Source organism: Protopterus annectens, chromosome 5.part0 (genome assembly GCF_019279795.1).
Source record: "Protopterus annectens isolate FY-2018-M chromosome 5.part0, PAN1.0, whole genome shotgun sequence".
NCBI lineage: Eukaryota > Metazoa > Chordata > Ceratodontiformes > Protopteridae > Protopterus > Protopterus annectens.
The window spans coordinates 1,578,233,217-1,578,255,224 of NC_056735.1; positions in this window are offsets into that span (position 1 = coordinate 1,578,233,217).

The following is a 22,008-nucleotide window of genomic DNA, read 5'->3' on the forward strand; positions in this document are numbered from 1 at the left end:
GTAAGTAGCCCTATATTCATAAGACAGTCATCATCCATAGTACACAACCTGGATATCCTTGTAAACTTACCCTTCAAAACATTAGGAAATACAAATCTAGGGTGCATGCTATTAGATGACAGTATTATGGTTTTCCAAGAATCAACGGTGAGTGCACTAGCTGCTAGGCCACTGACAGTGCAAAACTGAAAATGTTTGTGCTGTCAAAGTTTTCCATGTTTTTCAGCATCTACGAAGGACAATGTCTGTTAGTAAGATATGTACATCACAGGTCTAGTGTTCAGTAGTGACCTCTAGTCACTGTCTACATGTTCTGTCAGTGGTTCTTTGTGTACTTTCAAAGTACTCTGGTCTCCTTCTGCCTCCAGAATGATAACACTGAACTGTCTTTGTCCTCTTTTCTTCCTGTAGTTCTCTCTCTCTCTCTCTCTCTCACTCTCTGTCTTTTCAGGTTTGATCTTAATCAAATACATGTCTCTGATTTCCATAGCTACTTTTGTTATGTAAGGGTGCTATTTCAGAGGCAGTAGTTATAAGGAATGCCAGTGTGGAGACACAGCACCTTTGTCAAGAGATGCAGGGGGCATTGGCCCCTGCAAAAATATGTTTTATTGTCTTTGACATTTTATGTTGGACTGAAAGTTTGTAAGTGAATGGCAGCGAGTTTCAAGAAAATAGCTGTATTGTGCTTTAGCTCCTATATGTTCTCTTTATATTTATAGCTGTATCTTGTCATTGTATTCTTGTGGCCCAGGCCATAGTTTGAAAGAGTTCACTGACAAGCCTGCTAACTAGATTAAGAGATGGTAGTTGACTGACTGACTACTTACCTACCTAACTATATAAAAATGTGGAGTGAAACTTGAATATTGCTGAATTAGTCCATCAAGTAATGATCTTACTATTATCAAAAGCACTCAATTGTCCTGGATAGCTACCTAATTCAAATATGCTGCTTGGAATTTTAGTTTATGAACCCACTGTCTTCATATAGTCATCCACTGTACTTCAGAAGAGATCATCAGAAGCAACAGAAAACAAATTGTTAGACTGGAGCTGGACATGAGTTGAGATAATCAATTTTAATTTGCACAACCACTTCCCAACAAGGATGAACATGTTAATGAAAACAAATGAGCATCCTCAATATTGGATCACTAAGGAAATAAACAAATGGGTATTGATGATGTCTATCATTTTATGATTGAACATCATGGCATTTTGTTGAGGATACCTATGACCTGTCTTTGTTTCTAATACTCTAGTTAGACAGCCAAATTGACATCACACTTAACTGAGTGCGGATGGTGTAAAGTGATCACCTTCTCCCCATACAGTTTCTCCACAACAATGAGGAACATTTACATTTGGGCTATGGTATCCTGCAGGTCTATGACATCATCAACAGTAGCACATTGTTTACAGACTTATGCTTCATGATCTTCCTATGAAAACACATAGGGTGATCAACACTCCCCCCCCCCAAATGAAGCAGTTACCTACAAATGTCAAAGTCCCCTTTCTCAGTTATACTTCAATATCACCTCCTCATTCTTCAGTTTTGGTATTCTGTAAGAGTGTTATGTTTGACCACTGTTGGTCAGAAAAAGCAATACCTTAGTTCTTTTTCCCTGTGTGCCCCCACCCTCCCTACCTACCAACTATATATACTAACTATAGAATTGCACTACAGTGCGGAAATGGCATATACATTTTATTTGCCCAACAGTACTTACGTTTAGAGAAATGTGATTCAGTGAAATGAGTTTTCAGTGATTTGAGCTTTCAGCGATCTGGTGTGAGTGTTTTGAAATTCATTGAAATGAGTTTTCAGTGAATCAAAGTAGACATATATATATATATATATATATATATATATATATATATATATATATATATATATATATATATATATATATATATATGTGTGTGTGTGAGTTACGTGAACTTGGAAGGTTGATATGTCTTTTTGAATGCAGATCACACTATAGTGGGGATCAAGAAATTTATACTTTCTCTCACTGTAGTGTGATCGTGGAGTTTGTATACATAAGTAGCAGGGGGTGTGGGGGGTGTAGCCCCCCACAAGCCCTCCTGCAAAATGTTTATAGCGAATAGCATAATTTTGACACACTACTGTATATTGAAGGGTCTGGCAGTTTAAATACCACTACTTCCTTACTGGATTTCCATTTACTACTTCCTTACTGGATTTCCATTTCTCGTGTTGAACAGATAAATGCAGAAGGTCAGGAGTGCTGCTGTACTGTAGTGCAAAGATGTCGAATTCAAAGTTGCATTTTAGCAGGTTCTTCATTTTACTTCAGATTTATTTCAGTTTTTGACATAATGCGTCACATAAATGAACACTCACATGTTTAATTTTCTCTGTTATGATAGTAAACCTATATATATGATAGATCTAGACTTCAGTACCACATTTTTTTGTTCCACTTGACTTCTGCTGTGCAAGAAGCAGTCGGTTCACTCCAGAGAGTTTTCACTTTTTCCCACTGTAGTGCAATGCTGCAATGATGGAGATGGCATATTATATTTTGTATTATATATTTTTTTGAGTTATACTTCTTGATTATAAAAATCTGTGTCTCAACAGAACATAATGGAGCCTGTTTATTGAGATTGAATGTCATCCTTTTATCCATTCATCTTTTCATCCATCTATCCACCCAGCCAGCTATCTCCCTGTTTACCCTTTTTCTCACAACAAGATTTATCTATTATAGGGTTGTAGAAATGCCAAAACTTAGCAGCTAATGAAACTTGTTTTTCACATTGTACCAGGCAATTGCAGTATGAATACACTGACACACACACACACACACACACACACACACACACACACACACACACACACACACACACACACACACACACACACACACACACACACACACACACACACACACACACACACTATACGCATACCTCTGGGCAGTTATGAACATTGCCAATCAACTTGCATGTCTTTGAGAAGGAAGGAAGGAAGTACCTTAAAAAATCCACATGGACACAGCAAGGATATGTTGACTGTTAATTTTTTCCTTCTTTTGCCATACTCCTAAGACATAATGCAGCCTTCACTCCAACCTACCACAGGAGTCTTAACTCCTCCATTTCTAAAGAATTATCTAAAATGGCATTGTTCATCAAATTTACCAACAATCACCTCCTGAAACGTGAGCCCCATTTACAGGAAGCCAATTTCCATTGATTCCTATGTCCTGCAACCCCTTTATATCTAAATTTTAATATAATGGGTGCATGATCTGAGATGTATCGTTCATGTATCTGTACCTTTTCTATATTCCGTAAGTCTTTAAATTCAATGAACAAATATTCTAATTGACTGCCTTGCCCCTCCCACTTCCTACTAAATGTATATTCTGTTGCATCTTAGTGTACTGCTCTTCAACATCTACAAGATTAAATCTGCCAAGCTATCCTTCAGAACTTTTAGCGCTCTGACATGTGGTTCCTTTTTACCTAAAAATCTGTCCTTAGACACTTTAAGTGCTTATTTGAAATCTCCCCCTATAACTTTTCGATACAGCATTGATACATGCAATTTCCACGTTTGAAAAAAAACTTCTGAGAAAAATTGCATTCATCTGTATTTGGTGCATATACATTAGCAACTGCCAGTTTCCTTTCTTCAGCTATTCCCTGCCAAATAACCCATCTTTCTGCCTTACTGCAGATGACCTTTTCAGATGTTACACTAACCTTTTGATGAAACAGAATGGCAACTCCTCTTTTCCTGCCCCTTAGGTGTGGTCAACAAAGCAGGTTGTAGAAGTATGGTCCCTTTATGTATAAGTGTATTTATCTTTTAGTTTTGTGTCTTGTAATGTGGCAGTTTAACCCTGTGATCTTTTTAACCTCTGTAATACTCTTTTGCTTTTCATAGATTTTGAAAGTTCACCAGTTTTCCATGTCATGACTTGTAATCTCTCCATTGTACTCCCTGTCATGGTTTGTATTTTGTATGTTCCTCCATTTCCTCTATTTATACCATATGGCTTTCTCCAAATCCTCCCTATATCCTGTGATGAGTCCAGTCTTCTCAACCCAAGCTAGGATCAATCCTTTGGGCAGTGTATCTGCTTAAGTTTAGGGTTAGTTAAGCCTGGTGGCTTATTTGCTGCTGAAACGCAGTTCCTCCCCTCCTGAACTAATACAGTCCTCTCCCATGGCTTACAATATCTTGTCATTTGACCCATTCAGCATACCTGCCCAACATCTATGATCACTAACAGATTACAGAGGATTGTAATGATGCATTGCCACAACATCAAGAAGAAATGTTATGAATCCATTCCACATGACTAAACAATATATAAATACTTGTTATAATATGACCATACTAATACACTAAATAGAGATGTCATCACTTCACCCACTCTCGAAAATCTGGACTATCCCCTGATCAAATCTTGAGTTTTCACCCTGTAGAAAAGAAAAGGTAAAAGTAAAACAAAGGTTGCAGGCACCAAATGGATAGCCACATTATTCCAGTATTATGGAAAACATTTCATACTGACACTTCAAAAGACAATTCTAAGCTAACCAAAATAAAAAAAAAATCATTTAAATTTCCATTCAAGAAGTACAAGAATAGTAGTACAAGAAGCGTACAAGTTTATAACATAATACAATTCACTGATACAGTCCTTGATGTCCTTCTTATTGCAAATATAGAGTTATTTGGTGAGCATTCAACTTTGTCCTACCTATCCAGTCACATGTTCAACCAATCATACCCATCTTAAAAGAATAAGACTCCTTTCAATTGCCCACATTCCTGACTCTTTCATTGCTCTCCTTAAAAATAGTACTTTGATAAGAAGTCCCATCAGTATCACCCACAGATCCTGTGACATGACCTAATGTTTTTGAGTTGTCCTAGTGAAAAACAATTTTAGGTTTGGCCCCATGTATACTATTCCTTGTAGTCATAAGCATCATATTCCATCATGTGTTTCAGTGCTAAAGGCACTTCTAATCCTTCCCTATCTGTTCTGTGCTTTTTTTTCTTTTTTTTTCCTGGAATAAGAGGACTGCCTGGATCTCAATTCTAGTTTCTCTTTTCATTTTAGATACTTCCTACTCCATTTTCTTGATGAAGATAATGCTTTCTAAGCCACTCCATGTACCATCCTTACTTTGCCATGTCTCTCATTTCAAAATAATTCCAGGCCTCAGTTCTTTAATTAAACTGCCATAGCTTCCTGGAAAATGACACCAATAAGGTAGCTGGAAATAAGATTGTTGCTATAAAACCATGCACCTGAAACTGCCTTTTTACTGGTTCTGTATCCTTATTTTTCGTATACACAGCCTGAAAAAAATAAATCTTACATAAACTTTACTTGCTGTTTCTGCTACAATATCCCTTAGTAGCATCAGTTATAAGAAACTAGCCATTCTTTTTCTAGATAGGATTCTAGGGCCATTCTACATTGTAAAATGGCGGGGAACCTGTTTGCTGTGTTTGTTGTGTATCTACCTACCATATGGATTCTGGCTATCACTCTAGCAGTTCTTTAGGAACATTTGTTATAGAAAGAATTAGATCTCTCACCTAAGTCACTTGTTTTTCTACTGGCATGGTCTCTGGCACCCCAAGAATTCTGATATTCTGGTCAAAACATCACAAAAGTCCACAGACTGTAGGAAAACAAAGTCAGCACTCCTGGAACCACACACTTCAGCAACTCAAGTAAATCCTTGTAGTAAATGGCCACAAAACACTTTGGGAGCATTAAAAACTATTTTTATTAAACCAAAATAACAAAGAGATAAGCGTTTTTGTCAAGAACCTTCTCAACTTCATCAGATAAGAGCAAATCCAGAAAAACACTCAAGTACATTCTGCAAGAGCATTAATTAAGTAATAACCCAATCCCATCACATGACTAAAAAGGACCTCCATGAAGTCATAAATGAAATGGAATCATAAAAGTATTCTTAAAAAGACAATCTTTAAAACCAACATTTAAATGTCATTAAAAAGTGCAAACATGCTGAAAATAAATGTAAATACAAATACACACATAATGTGTAAAATCAATAAAATGGTGTTTATATAAAAATGAAAGTGTATATAAAAATGTATATAAATATTTTTTATATTTTTTATATGTTTTACCTTTCCATTGCTTTTAGTTTAAACAGGCAAGCAATGGAGAGTGAATAATTTAATCCTGGCCATTGCCCCGCATTTAGGTGGACCTGTCAAATTAATTCTTTCTTTTCCAAAATCAGTCCCCATGGGCCAATTCTTTTATCCAAGTCAACAGTGTCCACAATGAAAAATTTGAAAGAGTGGTCTGATTTTTCTGTGCAGTGTTTACTCAAGGCATTTGTGGATTTCCCAAGTCTGATATCCCTTAAATGCTCATTAATGTTGTTTTTAAATTTCCTCTCAGTCTTTCTGACATAGAAATATTCACATGAGTTAACACCCCACAATCGACAACTCTTTCAATATGACAGTACACCTTCTTATTCGCCTGTATTTGAAAACCATTCACTAAGAATTAATTGCCTTCCATCACAAAACTACACTGAGAACAGGAACCACATTTTTTCATAGACCCTGCATGTACAATGTTTCTGTTGGACTCTAAAATGCATTTCAGGTTCATCCCTCTCTTAAAAACAAATATTTGGTTTAGTTCCAACACACTCTCTGATATCCCTATCATTAAGCAATATAGCCCAACATTTGAATAAAATATCCAACACATCCTTACTGTTACTGTGAAAAGTAGTAGTAAAGGGACATTTAAAATTTGAATTTTGTTCAACATCGGTTTGGGTCAAGTCAGTACCTACTCCAATTCTGATATTCTGTTATCCTGATCGACACCTTTAACTTGGGATGCTTACACTGCTTCTCTAAACATTTTTCAAAAACTGTCAAAAGCTGAATATTTTTCTGCTGCTCTCTGGATATTTTTTCTTCTACTACAATCCACCCCTCTTTAACCTGGGTAATAGTCTGGCAGACTGCCACAGTGTCAGCAACAACATTGACATTTCCTCAATGAGAATAACTAATTTTTATTTCTGACTCACTTCCTTAGATTGGTTAATCAACACAGATTCCATTTCACCTGATTATCTCTAACAATCAATCAGGTAAAAACACATATTTTGGCCATTTATTTTACCAAGGAAACAGGGAAAATTGAACCATATGAGCTGGCCATGTCCTCAAGAAAACAACTCTGTTTAGGGAAGTCTTTGGAAATGTAATAATTAGGGATTCTTATAATACTTTTGCATTACAAATTTAATTAGCACAAGGAATGCAGGGCATTTGTTTCATGAAATGTGAGAACAAATGCTTTTTGTTATACTGTGTCTCAAATTCAAGGAACAATTTTATAATACATAACCAAATAAATTATTGGCAAATAGATGTAGAAGAAGTGGAAGAAATGGAAATTTTTATTTTATCAGGTTGAACTATCTCTGTAGATGGTGACTGCAACCATGAAATTAAAAGTTGCTTGCCTTTTGAGCGGAAAAGTATGGCAAATTTGAATAAGATTTTAAAGAACAAAGACATATCATTTTCTACACAGCTCTGTATTTTCAAAAGTATAGTTTTCCAGTAGTGACACATGACTATAGCAGTCAGACTATAAGTAGGGCTGAACACAAGGACATTGATGTTTTGAATTGTTGAGCTGGAAAAGACTGCTTGAATAATCTGCTGCAAGAAGATCAAATCAAATACTCCTTAAGAAAATACATCCAAACTGTGCATTGGAAGGTTTGGTAAGCATAAAGCTCAGTTTTGTTAGCCATATAATTTCAAGATATAATTCACTGGAGAAAGCACTGATTATGGGAATGACAACCAAAGGCTATGATGAATATAGAGAAGCCTTCAGACCACAAAGCATTAGACTCAACACATTACTTACCTTCAAAAAATAAGAAATTACATGATTAACATGCAAGTGTATCATTATAACTGTTGAAATTTAGGTTAAAAAGTATGTTGCTGGAACTGTATTTTTTGTGTCCTCTAGATACAAAAGTAGTTCAGCCAAGCTATTCAAAATGCATTTGTATCATGTTACATAATATATGAACATATCAGCTTATCAAATAGTTTGCAAAAGCATAAGTACATAAATAAATAAAAATAATAATTTGAAAATGCTTCTGCAAGGGGGGAGCTCACTCACCTATCACAAACCTCAGTCTCCACTACATAATAATAATTCCAAAGCCACACAACCAAAGAGTAAGAAGAAAAACAACATTACTGTGTGAATTTCATTATTCTCCCTCACATTCATTAAGCAGCCTTCTAGACATGGTAAAACATTTCAACAAAATAAAGTAACAAAAAGGCAACTTACATAACATGGTCCAAATTAAAAATATTTGCATTTCTCTTGCAAAAACATAAAATGGCAATGTAGCTGGGATGACCTTGTTGCACTATAGGTGGACGGCTATCTTACATCAGACTATTTGTTAAGATTTCCAATTGAAATAATTTCTATAGTTAAAATTATTTTGGAAGAAGTGGAAAGAGGGGTATGTTGAATAAAGTAACCCAAGACTGGAAGTTTGGGATGCTGAAAAAATGTGATAGCATCACTGAATCCAAACAAAATGTGATTTGATTTCTAAGAGATTATCTGATTTTTGGCTGACTACAGTAAAACATTGGATACAATGATTCTGGGCTGCTACATGAACATTACAATATTATGTTTTCACCTAAAAATGAGACATTCAGAAGCAGAAGATCGAGTGCTATGTGCAAATGGTATTGATTGCTCAACATTTGATTGTACTATATGTTTAAGCAAAAAGACAAAAGCAATTGATGTGTTGGAAGGTAAAAAAAATGCAATTCATGATGGCATTTGAATAGGGTTTACTAAAAATTTTGTTGAACACTGAGTGTTTCAGTTGCCATCATTTTTGCCAGAGAAAAAATAATAAAGTGGGTCCTCTTGTTTCATGATATGTGAAGGAACAGGCAGTATGGTATTTATGGTAACTGGGAATGAATAATGCTGAGGGTCAGCCAATTTTTGTTGACTGTAACTTTAAAGAATTTACATTGACAAACTGTAAACAATTTTCACAGCCAGTCAGGCAATGCTAAATATGCACAATCAAATATAGATTTTCTGCAAGTATTAAAGATGTTTTTCCAACTAGGATGGAACTTAGTTCTAATGCACAGTTGGCTATAAGTAAATTAAAAGAGTTGTTAATATTTCTTGTATATCAAATGGAAGGAATGAAGCATGCAAGCCCATTTATCAGTCAAACATTTAAGTGCAGCAGAAGAGGCAGATGATTAATATTTCCATTGTTTTATTTTCTGTTTATAACATTGTAAAAAGTAATATATCCTAGAATAAGATAGTATAAATCTGAATATTTTCATTAAGCAAAACCTGTATATTTACATTTACAACTATTTTATAGCAATTAACAAGAAGATATATGAATATATGAATGTCCATTTGCAAAATGCTTGAAATTTTTCCTAAGTTAGAAAGGTGCTCACATCCTCAGAGAAATGTTTCCAGAGACCTATGTAATAGGCATAGAGGATCATTGCAATAGCAAGTTTTATACTTTCACTACAAATATATCTGTGCAAAGTGTAGCCATCACTCAATTTGGTAGGCAAACATCCTAAAATCATAACTGTAAGCATTACTTGTAAAGAACATAACATACCTTGACATGAATGTTAGTACAGTGCTCCAAAAAGAATGTAAATGCAACAAGTCAAATCAGTCAAACAGTGGTATTTTAATTTTGAAGCACTTGGGGAATCCATAAGTTCATAGGTTCATAGGTTCATAGGTTCATAGGTTGGTACTAGGCTATTGGCCCTAGGGCCTATACAAGCCTAGCCATAACAATTTCCTGGCTATTTCTTCCCACAGTATTTACTTCCCTGGACCCCTGTCTAGCAGGGTGACTGTCATGATCCCAGGGGTGAATTTCCTATCTCCCATCCAATTATCAAGGTTCCTTTTAAAGAGGACCAAAGAGGCACTCTGCTTGACATGTATGGGCAGTCTATTCAAGAGTCTGGGGAGTCTCTGGGTCAGGAACCTATCCCTCCAGCATGTTTTGTTCATTGTGATTACAAGATTTACATCCCTGGAACATGTGGCTCTGAGGGATTGGGATCTGTTTAAGTATAGCATGTCCAACAGCTCTGGGTTTGACATGGCCTTGTATGTTAAGCAGAGATCGGCTCTGAGTAGACAATATGTAACAGAGTATAGCTGGAGTTTTTTTATACGGTCAGCATAGAGTATCTGCTTTAGGCCTGTGATTCTTTTAGTGAGGTATTTCTGCAGAATTTCCAATTGTTGCAGATGTTTTCAGAGGTACATACCAAATGGAGCATTGTATTCTATAATAGGTTTAATGAGGGATGGGTACAATGGGACAATGACCTCCTTTTTTCTGGATGAAAAGCTCTCAGTGATGAGGTGTGCCACATAGAAGGATTTCCTGACTGTTGTGGCAATGTGGTTATCGAAGGTGAGACCACTGTCACTAAGTCCCTTATTGCACTTTCGGTGTTTAGTGTACTGCCACCTATGTGGTAATTCACAAGTACATGTTTTTTTTTTTTCCAAAGGGGATAACTATACATTTCTTGACATTGAGCTTGAACACATGGCTCTGGCACCAACCATCTGTTTCTGTAAGGCCCTTTTGTAGAATGTCCATATCATTTGGGGATTCAATAGTTGCTCCCTGTTTACAGTCATCTGCTTACTCTGTTAGTCAGATTCCTTTAGTATTGGCCTGTACTTCAGAGAAGTAAATGTCAAACAAGAGCAGTCCCAGGACTGAACCCCAAGGTACTCCACTTCTCACTTGTCTGGAGCTGGATTTGGAGTTGGATACTTTTATAGTGTGGGTTCTGTCAGTAAGCCAGTTGGCAACCCATCAAGTGACGTAGGGATTAATGTCCAGCTTAGTAAGTTTATCTATGATTCTAGAGTGGGGAATGGTGTTGAAGGCCTTGGTGAGGTCCAGTTAGGCTGTGTGGACCACCTTATCCTCATCCACAGCTCTGGAGACTGATTCAAAGAAGTCAGTCAGGTTCAGGAGACAAGATCGGCCCTTCATGAACACAAACTTTGTGGCGTCCAGTGTTTTAAGGGTGCCAATGTCTTTGTTTATAAGTTCCATGATAATACATTCCATGGCCTTGCAGATCAGGCTCATTAGACTGATGGGGCAGTAGTTTCCAGGATCCAAGGTGGATCCTTCCTTGTGGAGTGGGATAACTGTAGCTGTGTGCCACTCAGTGGGCATGAAGCCTGAGGTGAGGCTTTGATTAAACATGACACTTAGGTGAGGTGCCAGTTCATTTTGTAATTCATGTAATACACAGCCCGGGATGTCATCAGATCTCATGGAGGCTGTATTCTTAGTTTTGGAGAGTGCTTTTACCTCTTTGGCCATTATTACCGGAATTTGGCAATCTTTCGGCATTGAGATAGGCCCTTTAAGGGGTGAGATGGGGATGAAGTTGGCACTGAATCGATCTGTTGGGATTAGTATATTTAATGCCATTATGTTGTAGCTCAGAGCATATCTGAGCATTGCTATTTAGATTCTTGACATAGCTATAGAGTGCCTTGTGGTTGTCTTTGGAATCTTTGGCAATTTTATTTTCATAACTAGCTTTGGATGATTTTATGAGGGATCTCAGCTTCTTACTGAGGCTGGTAAGGGTTTTTTTTGCATCCTGGGATTTTCCTCTATTCTGAAACAGTTTCTTCCTTTTGTTGTAAAGTTTGTTTATGGCAGGGGACTACCATATTGGCTTCCTATTTATGGAGGAGAGCATCTTGGTTCTATTTGGGATATCATAATTCATGCATGAGTGGATGTGCTCATGCAGTGCCTTAGTGTAGGATTCAGCAGTCGAACTTTCAGTTCCCTTCTGCATGGGCATCATGAATTTTGTCACTTCTGACTTGAGTAGCATGAAGTTGGTTTTGGAGAAGTTTTTCACGGAGGTTTCCTTACTGGGGGGTGGGGAGGGATGTGGAAGTCAAGGGTGATTAGCTTATGGTCAGATCTGACCACGAGGGGTGACCATAGGTGTGGAGCATCGATTTCCCATGTTGGTAATGACCAGGTCTAGGATATTGGTGCCCCTGGTGGGACAATGAATTAGCTGATCCAGGGCATTGGAATTTATGAATTCTAAGACCCGTTGGGCAAAGGTGTTGGTACCCGAGTAGTTTTCCCAGTTAATGGCAGGGTAGCTGAAATCACCCAGTATTAGGGTGTTTGGTTGTATCTTATTATTTTCCAGTATGTTTAGAAAGGTGTAGGAAAGGTGTAGTGAGAATCTTGGGGCATGGTGTGGGATCTGTAGCAAGCTACAATTTTGATTGTAGCCTAGTGTTAGCTGCAACTGGAGAATTTCATATGCATTGTGTTGGACAACTAGCCTGGAGGTGTGAATATCCTTGGTGAATATGAACACTCCTCCACCTTTAGTATTTCGGTCCTGGTTTGGTAGCCGAAAAGTGTGTTAAGAGTTGTAGGTTGGTTTTGCAGGGGTGCTCTCTGGAGCCTTGAACCAGGTCTCAGTTACTGCACAGATATCGATGTTCTCCATTTTTATGGGTGCCTCGAGAGAGTGCATTTTGAGGTTTAGAATTCTAGCATTGAGTAGCATTACCTTCAGATTTTGCATGCTTGTAACTGTTACAGTGGTGGTTTTGTCGTTTGAACTTTGCCTAAAAAAATCACTATAGGGGTGGCAAGAGCCTTAGATAGTAACCTGAATCCCAGATGTGACAGGTGAAGACCATCTCTGGCAAAGCATTGTGGTCTGTTGATCATGTTATCCCAGGCAGACAGATACTGAATCCCCATTGAATGACACCAGAAGCTTAGACAATTGTTGAAGTCATTTTGTCCTTATACTGTGGTATTATTCTGGGTGAAGACAGGAAGCTACTCAAGGCTAAGGTCATATCTGCCAGGACCACATGATCTGAGAGCTCTTCTATGTCTCTTTTCATATAGTCCACCAAGGTACGTCTCAAGTCATTCACTCCAACATGGACAATGACAGAACCATATTTGTACTTGTTGTGGAGTGACTTGAGTGCATGCATTATGTGGTGGATCCTGGCACCCGATAGGCAGCTGACTGTAATTTTCTCCTTGTTCAGTCTGGTGAGTGGGACATCAGTGTGCCTGACTATAGAGTCACCTATGACTAAAGTGTTGGGTATGCTGTCTTGCCTTAGGGGCTGTTGTTTGGTGGCACACTGGTGCTGTGAGCTATGTGAAACTTTGGCTGTGATTGCTGTTTTTTTGCTTTTCAGCTTCGGAAGTCCTTGTTGCTTGGGCAGGTTACTGTTAAGGGCCTCCACATATGAGGGTTTAGTGTTGCTATGTGAGGGTTTTGGTGGTATGGGATTAGAAGGGCTATGTGTTGCTTGAGGTGTAGTGTGGGTGTTAACCCTCTCCTCGACTGTGTAGCACAATCTTGGGTGTAGAGAGCTTTGCTTTTAGTTTGGCTATGTAAGTGCATCTCTCACAGGTTGTAGTGTTGGATGGTAGGAGGAGAGGGTTGTCTGTGTACATGAGGCAATTGCTGCATTGCCCCAGTATGCCCATATTCAACAGATAGACAAGAGAAATCACCGAATGCTGACCCGTGTACATGCCTGGTTTGGTGCTTTTTTCTGAAAAGTACAAAAGCTTTTTTCCCATACCTTAGCAAGGTATGTTGCAATTACAGGCTGTTTAGTGCCTACGATTAATTTCTCCTTATTAACAAGGAGAGTTGAGTGCTTGTATCAGTTTAAGGCTTCTTAGTGCTTTCCAGCAGGTTTTAGAGCAAGTGCTAGTCACAGGGATGCTTAAAGGTAAGATGAAAAAAAATGTTGTATCCTAAACACTGCAGTGTGAACTAGAGGAGTTAGATGTCAAAGTAGGTAAATTAAGTTTTATCTATCTAAAAAGTTAAGGTTTAGTGGAGAGTCACTATTTTTAAAACAGCAAGATAAATTGAAAGGGGGTGGTCAGTTTTGTATTTTGGTACTATGGAATACAGTAGGAGGGCCAATAAATTTAAATAGTTGAAGGGGAGTGATTTCTGAAAATGATAATTTTGTGCTTACTCACACAAGCCAGTAAAAGCAGAGAGGAAATGAGATAGATGGTCAAAGTAACATAAGTGACAGGCAACTAGAAAGACAGTGGTGTTTAAGAACACAACAGTAACTGGGTGGGAGGGTGGGGAAAACAATTCTGCCTGACTCACAAGTAATACAAAATACAACAAATAAAAAGCAAACTAACCTTTCCATCACAGCAAAGTGTAGCAGAGTCTGGGTGAGCCTTTCTAATAAAGCTGTGAAATGTTTTATTTTACCCCTTAAATAAAAGGTTTAGTTCCTAGCTCCACCCCTCAGTTCACAGATGATTAACCTTAACTGACCTGCTCTATCTTATGTGTGAGTCCTTAATTGATCTGTTCTGATTTCTGCCTGACTCACAAGAGACAGAGCTGTGGTCTCTTTTCAAGTTTTAATATGCAGTTAAAAGCAGAATACAAGCAAAGCACAAGGTAAATAAAATAAATCACAGTATTCAAAATAGAAAAAAGGCAATAAAGTAATACAAAATACAACAAATAAAAGTCAAAGTAACCTTTCCTTCACAGCAAAGTGTAGCAGAGTCTCGGTGAGCCTTTCTAGTAAAGTCATCTCTTCTATGATAAAATTTCCTTAGTCCCGGGTTGTGCTTACAATTTTAAAGAATAACCCATTTGGAAATGAAGAATATGTAAATCGTTTGTCAGATTATTATCATTGTTGAATCACTCAATCTACTCAAGATGTTGGGCAGGTAAACATGGTTTGATGACCTACAGTATACTGTGCACATGTCCCAGCAGTATAAAAGCAAGTATTCGGATCTGTGATACCTAATGCATTGTAAGTGTGAGTATTTCCCACTCCTGCTAATGTAAAATGGCAGAGTGAATAGACTTATAACAAAGTTCTTAATTACACTTGCTGACTTAGGAGATAGCCATTATACCACCTTTCTTAAATATTATTAAAAGATACCTCAGCTTCTGAGTAACAGGTGTCTGTAATTCATATCATGTATATACAACTTAAGTTTATAAACAGAAAATGTCAAAATCATTGCAAATTCTAATACAATAATGTTACATATACATCAGCTCACAGAAAAGTATTTGGCAAAACTTTTATTGTGAAAGGACAAAAGACAAGTGGGAGAACATGGGTATGCTGTTCCGTAAATGTAAACTTTTAAAATTATGAAGTTGAGTATATGTGTTCTACTTTCTCTACCTTATAATGTCAATGTTGATGTGACAAATACTGATAATCTTGATAATGTTTCATGGTAACGCCATGATTTTATATTCATTTCTTGAGATGGTGAAGTCTGTATTAACTAGGGATCATTACCGTCAACATGTTAATGATATAAGATTGCAGAGTTGAGAAATTGTCACACTGATAAAATGTGCATTTTTTTTACTTCTTCATTTGAATAATGCTTGGCATTGTTTGTTGTGACAGTCGGTGGTATCTATCAGTGAATAACAGATAACTTATCAAGGCAAAAACTCAAAATTCTTGTTGGCATGCCATCAGTAGCCATCAGTAGCACAAATGAGATTGGTACTGGTGTGATTCAGTCAGCACACCAGGCAGCACTGAAGGCAAACATACACCTGTTATTTGACTGTTTATGTGGCTCAGTGTGTTAATGAGTCAGTTTAAAAAATAGAAAATATAATAATTCAAGGGTTGAATCCAGGTATTGGAAATTTTAGATTGATTATTCACAAATAAATGTATTTTATATACATGAACCTGAAGTATAATTGCAACATATGCTATTGACCCACCAGTATCCTTCTCATATCTTAATCGTGGCCCTACTATCCTTCTCCTGCTTGTTGTACATAGCATGACAGAATTCTTATGTTGACAAAGAAAAGAATAATGCAGCACAAAGATGTCCAGAATGGCTCATAAACAAGTCTCTCTCTCTCTCTCTCTCTCTCTCTCTCTCTATCTATCTCTCTCTCTTTCTTTCCCTTCCAGTCTTATTTTTCCTATATTTCTTCCACTTTATATCTCATCAATCTTTATCCAAAGCATTTGAAGAATACCTGGTATTAAACAGCAATGATAACTGATAGTGAATGACAGTGCTTCCCCATGCTACTCTGCTTAGCTTCACTTTGCTATAGAAAAACTGCAATCACTTTTGAGGAGACAGCTATTAGCATATCTTGAACAGGTTCTAGGGTAGAATTTACACCATGTGTGGTATTTCAACTGCCATTACTATTATGAGGTATGCTGCACACATGTATTTCTTTGCTTCATACTTTTTCATTGTCCCTTCAAAAGTGTGTATTTTACCACCCAACATGTCTTGCTTTGTGGTGTGACCAGGTAATGCTCATGTCTATAGAGTTTTGATGCAGATTGGTAGCTTTTCCTATTCGGCAGCAGGTATAACATTCTCAACATTTTGAATTCTCATAAAAAATGTCTCGTATATTTAGCTGGAGGTAGGAATAAATATTTAACCTTAGCTTGCATTTTTGAAGAATATGAAGTCTAACACATAGAGGTATCTTATCGAGTAGTGGCTTTTGTACTCAGTGTTGTGAAAGAAACAAAAAATCTATAAATAACACTACAGCATGTCTTAAATATGTGGGCAGTCAGCAAATATGATAACAGTATAAGTATGCCCCTATATTATCAACATAATGATTACTTTACTGCAATGATCAAGACACATGTTTAAATGATGACACAGAATACTTTAACATGAAGCACATCTGCTCTGAAATTACTCAGAATCAGAAATGTCTATATGTCTGTACCCCTTATTTGCATGAAACATGCCATGGAACCCCAGGGACCATTGCTAATTGCTAATCTAAGTTCAAAACCTAAAAAAAAACTATGCATGTGCTAATATTTTGCCATTGTTTCCGCAAATGAAGTGTTTTATTTGGGATGCAGCAGAGTGGTCTATTTCAGAGATGTGAAGAGTAGATGTGGATTTGGGAGTTTGAAATAACTTGACTTAGCAGAAGTATATATGATATAGACAGGATGGTTGCTTGGTTAGTCATATGGAAGGAGGCAGAGATGGACTATGATGAGATAGCAAGTTTGCAGTAGAGTTTCTCTGAAGCAAGACAGTAGAAACTAAACAGGAAATAGATAGGATATGTGCAAGTAAGATAGCAAGAAGTATAGAGGCTGTGATGCCCGTGCCCTGGCCCAGCAATCAAGGAGCCTCTATCCTCACCACTAACACCAGTGAGGGGTGTCCATATAAGGAAAGGATAATAAATGCACACACAGTAACATACAATTTCCCTTAAGAACACACAGAGGTTACAGTCAGTTTGGGGCTGGTTTCTACCTTTATCTCCAGGTCCCCCATAAGACTCCCCACTGGCACAGATATAGGGTCCAGATCTCAGTCTAGTGGGCTAGCTAAAACCTCCAACAGCCACTCTGTCCAACCAGTGCTTCATGTCCCTGCCCAAGTAGCTGACATACACACACACACACACACACACACACACACACACACACACACACACACACACACACACACACACACACACACACACACACACACACACACACACACACACACACTTTTAGATAAGAGTTATATACAACCACACAGATACTCCTGGTAAAGGCTGGCACAGGTTCTCCAGCTGTGCCCCTTTTATGCCCAGTCTAAAAGGTAGACGAGATGCCACCACCCACTAATATTTGTCAGCTACTCAAAGGCCCTTAAAAGGGTGTCCAATTATTACTGTGCAATATTATTATCCAAGTGTGACCTAACAGACAAGACATTTAGAGTGACTTGGTACAGTATCACTATATACATGCAATGTACTCTTAGAGCTTAAATTATCTCTACACAAAACAGCCACAGTTAAAAGGTTTAAAAATATTTAATAATAAATAATAAAAACACAGACCAATACTTCTTATTACACAGTGACAGTCAAGAGTTCAGAGATCACAGAGAGATACTTAAAATAATATCATAGAAAAGTTCTAACATCAACACAGAAAAACACTTAGTCTAATCTTCCTAATTCCTACCAATTTGTAAGAGAAACCACAGTTCTAAATAACTTACATATAGAACAAAGAGTGCTGGTTATGTTGGATGTTTTCAAGACAAAATGCTTTGAGCTCTCTGATTCTCTCTCTTTAAATTGATAACACAGAGCTGCTTCACATGATATCATTCTTCACACTTCCCTGGTGTTACCAGGTGAACAGAAACTACATTTACATTCTTTAAACCTGGCCAAAAAACAGAGTAATAAAGGACATGGATACATGAAAATTCTAGCCATTAACTCTGGTCTTAAAAGAATAGGCAGGATGCCTCCCTCTAGACATATCAGCTTCAAATTTTCACATCAAGGACAGTCATAAAATGCTTGACTTAGCTTTCTTACAGAAGAGTGCACTGTTGTTCCTGTTTTACACTTCAATATCCAATGCAGTCTTTTCACATTTAAGAGAACAATCCTGAGGCTTACATTAATATTTACAAATGACAGTATTATCTACAAAATTCTAGCTGTCTAGGCTGGCAGCCTTTATGTATCTTCACACATCTACCACCCTGGAGAACTCAAACTAGTTTTTCAAATGACCCTTGAGAAACATTGCTTGAGAGAGTTAGGTCTATCTGAGTAAACCTTACCCCATTCCCTGTCTTGAGAGCCCATCTGCATTGGCATTGCTAAACTCACTGTGGTGCTGCACTAACATGTCATATGTTTGCAACCCTAGGCTCCATCTTAGGAACTTGTCATTTTGCTGGCTGGCTCTGTTCTTCCTTGTCAGGTCTGTGGGGGGGGGGCAGCTATGTTACTATAACTGGGAACAAACTTTCTGTAGTACTGTACTGTCCCTAAGAATGCCCTCACTTGCTTTTTGGTAACAGGTGCAGGCCATGCCCAAATGGCTTCTACTTTGGCAGGTTCTGACCTGATCTTACCACTCCCCACTCTATGCCTCAGATAGGAGACCTCTGTCATACCCACCTGACATTCGCTGGGCTTAATGGTCAACCATGTCATCTGTAGTCTGCCCAGCACCTCCCTGACATGGTGAAGATGGTCTTGCCAGGAATGGCTGTAAATGGCAATATCATCTAGGTAAGCAAGGCCAAACCCTCCTGCTAGCATATGATTTACCAGCCTCTGTAAAACATTGCTGGGGCATTTTACATCCCAAAGGGCATCTTTGTGAACTCATAAAAGCCAAAAGGAGTCACAAAGGCAAACTTCCCTTTAGCACTGGGAGTCAAGGGCACCTGCCAGTAACCCTTGGTAAGATCAATGGTTGTAAAATACTTAGCCACACCCAGCTGCTCTAGGGCCTCATCTGTCCTAGCATAGGGTAAGCATCTGACTCTGTGTGACTATTTAATTTCCTGTAGTCCACACAGAACCTGGTGCTGCCATCCTTCTTTGGCACCAGCACCACTGGAGAGGCCCAGGGACTGCTGGACTCTTGAACCACCCCTAGTTCCAACATCTCCTGTATCTCCTCCCACAGAGTCTGTTTGAATCTCTCAGGAACCCTGTAAGGGCCCTGCCTAATAGGCCTTTGGGGTCCTGTATCCACCTCTTGCTACACCAGGTAGGTGCACCCTAGTTTTCAGTGAACATGTCTCCAAAGTCCTGTAACACTGCTCAGATTTCTCGAACTTGGGTAGGAGATAGCTGCTGGGACATTGCTATCCCTTCCACTGAGGTGTCAGTCCAAGCCTCACTGAGGAGATCAGTCACCAGATCTTCCTCAGACTCCAACTACAATTCACTGCAAATGCTCAGCACAAGGGTGTCCCTATTGTGGTAAGATTTCATCGTGTTAACATGGTGCAATTTGTGCCCCTGTCTTCTGCTTAGCAGTTCCACCATGTAGTTAACATCACTTCCCTTTCTTACAACCTTGCAGGGTCCCTCTCAAGCTGCTTGCAGCTTGTTTTGTCTGACAGGAATGAGAACCATTACCCGCTGCCCAACAGTATATTCTCTAGCTCGAGCATTCCTGTCATACCACACCTTTTTCTGTTGTTGGGCTTCTGCCAGGTTCTCCTGGGCCAAACCCATGAGTTCCTTGAGCCTTGTCCTGAGGTTTAGGACATATACCACAACAGACTTCTTGTGAGGTTCACACTCACGTTCCCACTCATCTTGAATTAAATCTAGAGGTTCCCTCACCCTATGCCCATACAACAACTCAAAGAATGAAAAACATGTAGATTCCTGGGGAACCTCTCTGTAAGCAAACAGCAGATGGGGCAAATATTTGTCCCACTCCCTCATGAACTGGTCTGCAAATGCTCATAGCATGGACTTGATTATAGAGATTAACATCTCAACAAGACCATTAGTCTGGGGATGGTAGTGGTGGTCTTCAGTTACTTCACCCCACTGGACTTTCACAGACAAGCCAGCAGGTCTGACATGAAATTGGCACCTCTGTCAGTCAGTATTTCTTTTGGGAAACCTACCCTGCTGAAAATCTCTAACAAAGCATTTGCCACCTTTTCTTCCTCAATGGAGGACAGAGCCACTGCCTTAGGGTATTGTGCAGCATAATCCACTACCACTAGGATATACTTTTTCCCTGTGGAACTTGGGGTACTTAGAGGCTCCACATTATCCAGAGCTACCCTCTGAAATGGCTCCTCAATCACAGATAAAGGCACCAAAGGAGGTCTCACCTTGTCTACTGCCTTACCTACCTTTTGGCACCGCTCACAGGTCTTGCAGTACCCTGTTACATCTCTGGAAATTCCAGGCCAGTAGAAGTTCTGCATAATACATATCTTTGTGTGTTTAATGCCCATATGACTTGCAAAGGGAATATCATGGGCTATGGCTAGAAGTGCCAGATGATAGACTCTAGGCAATACCAACTGCTGAACCCTATCACCTTCTAGCCTACCTCAGGGGCCCACTCTCTATACAGTAACCCTTTGTCCCAGTAAACAGATGCCCCCTTCCCTTGAGAATCAGGTTCCTCACTAGCTATCTGCCTCAGGCCTTGAAATCTAGGGTCTGAGAGCTGAGCCTGTCTCAATTGCCTCATTGTAACCCTTCCCAGCTCCCCTTTTACATGAAGTCTGGCATCCTCTGACAGTGGTGCCTCGCTGTCAGCCTGGGTACTACAACTCACCTCTACCTTTGCAGTCACTCTGTCCAAGGGAACATCAGTACCCACAAGCAGCTGTGGCTCACATTCAGTCTCAATGTTAAAGAGTAGCTCCCTTCCTGAAGTAACCACCTCACCAGTCCTAGCTGCAAGTATGCAATCTGTCTGGGTCTCCCCCAGGCTACCAGACCCACATGCTTGTCTCCTAGCCTGACTGCATGTAACTGCATAAGCACATGGTACTGCCTCATCCAAATCCTTCCCAATCAGGACATCTGAAGGATGGTAGTTTGGTACCCTTGTTGTCTCAAGACAACCTACTATTGGCATTTCGTCTTTCCCACTTACTGGCTCTCTCACCTTTTGTGCCCCACCTTGCTTCCATGGACATATGTATGCCATATGGCCCCACTGGTTGCATTCAAAACTTTTAACCATGGGTCCTGGACATGTACCTAGACTAGTGGCTTCCCCTGTTACTGGCAGATTCTGTTGGGTCAGTCTGTGCTGTCCACCATGGGTTCCTTTAGACCCATGAGCAGTACTGGGGGTCTCTTTCCTGTGCAGAGATGTCCTGCTTGTTAGGTATAGGTCTCCCTTCTTCCTCAACTCATCTGAAGTAGCACACTGTCTGTCAGCTAACCAGATCCTCATGCCCTCAGTCAAAGTTTTAAGGACTTGATCCCTCACTAAAAGGTCTGCC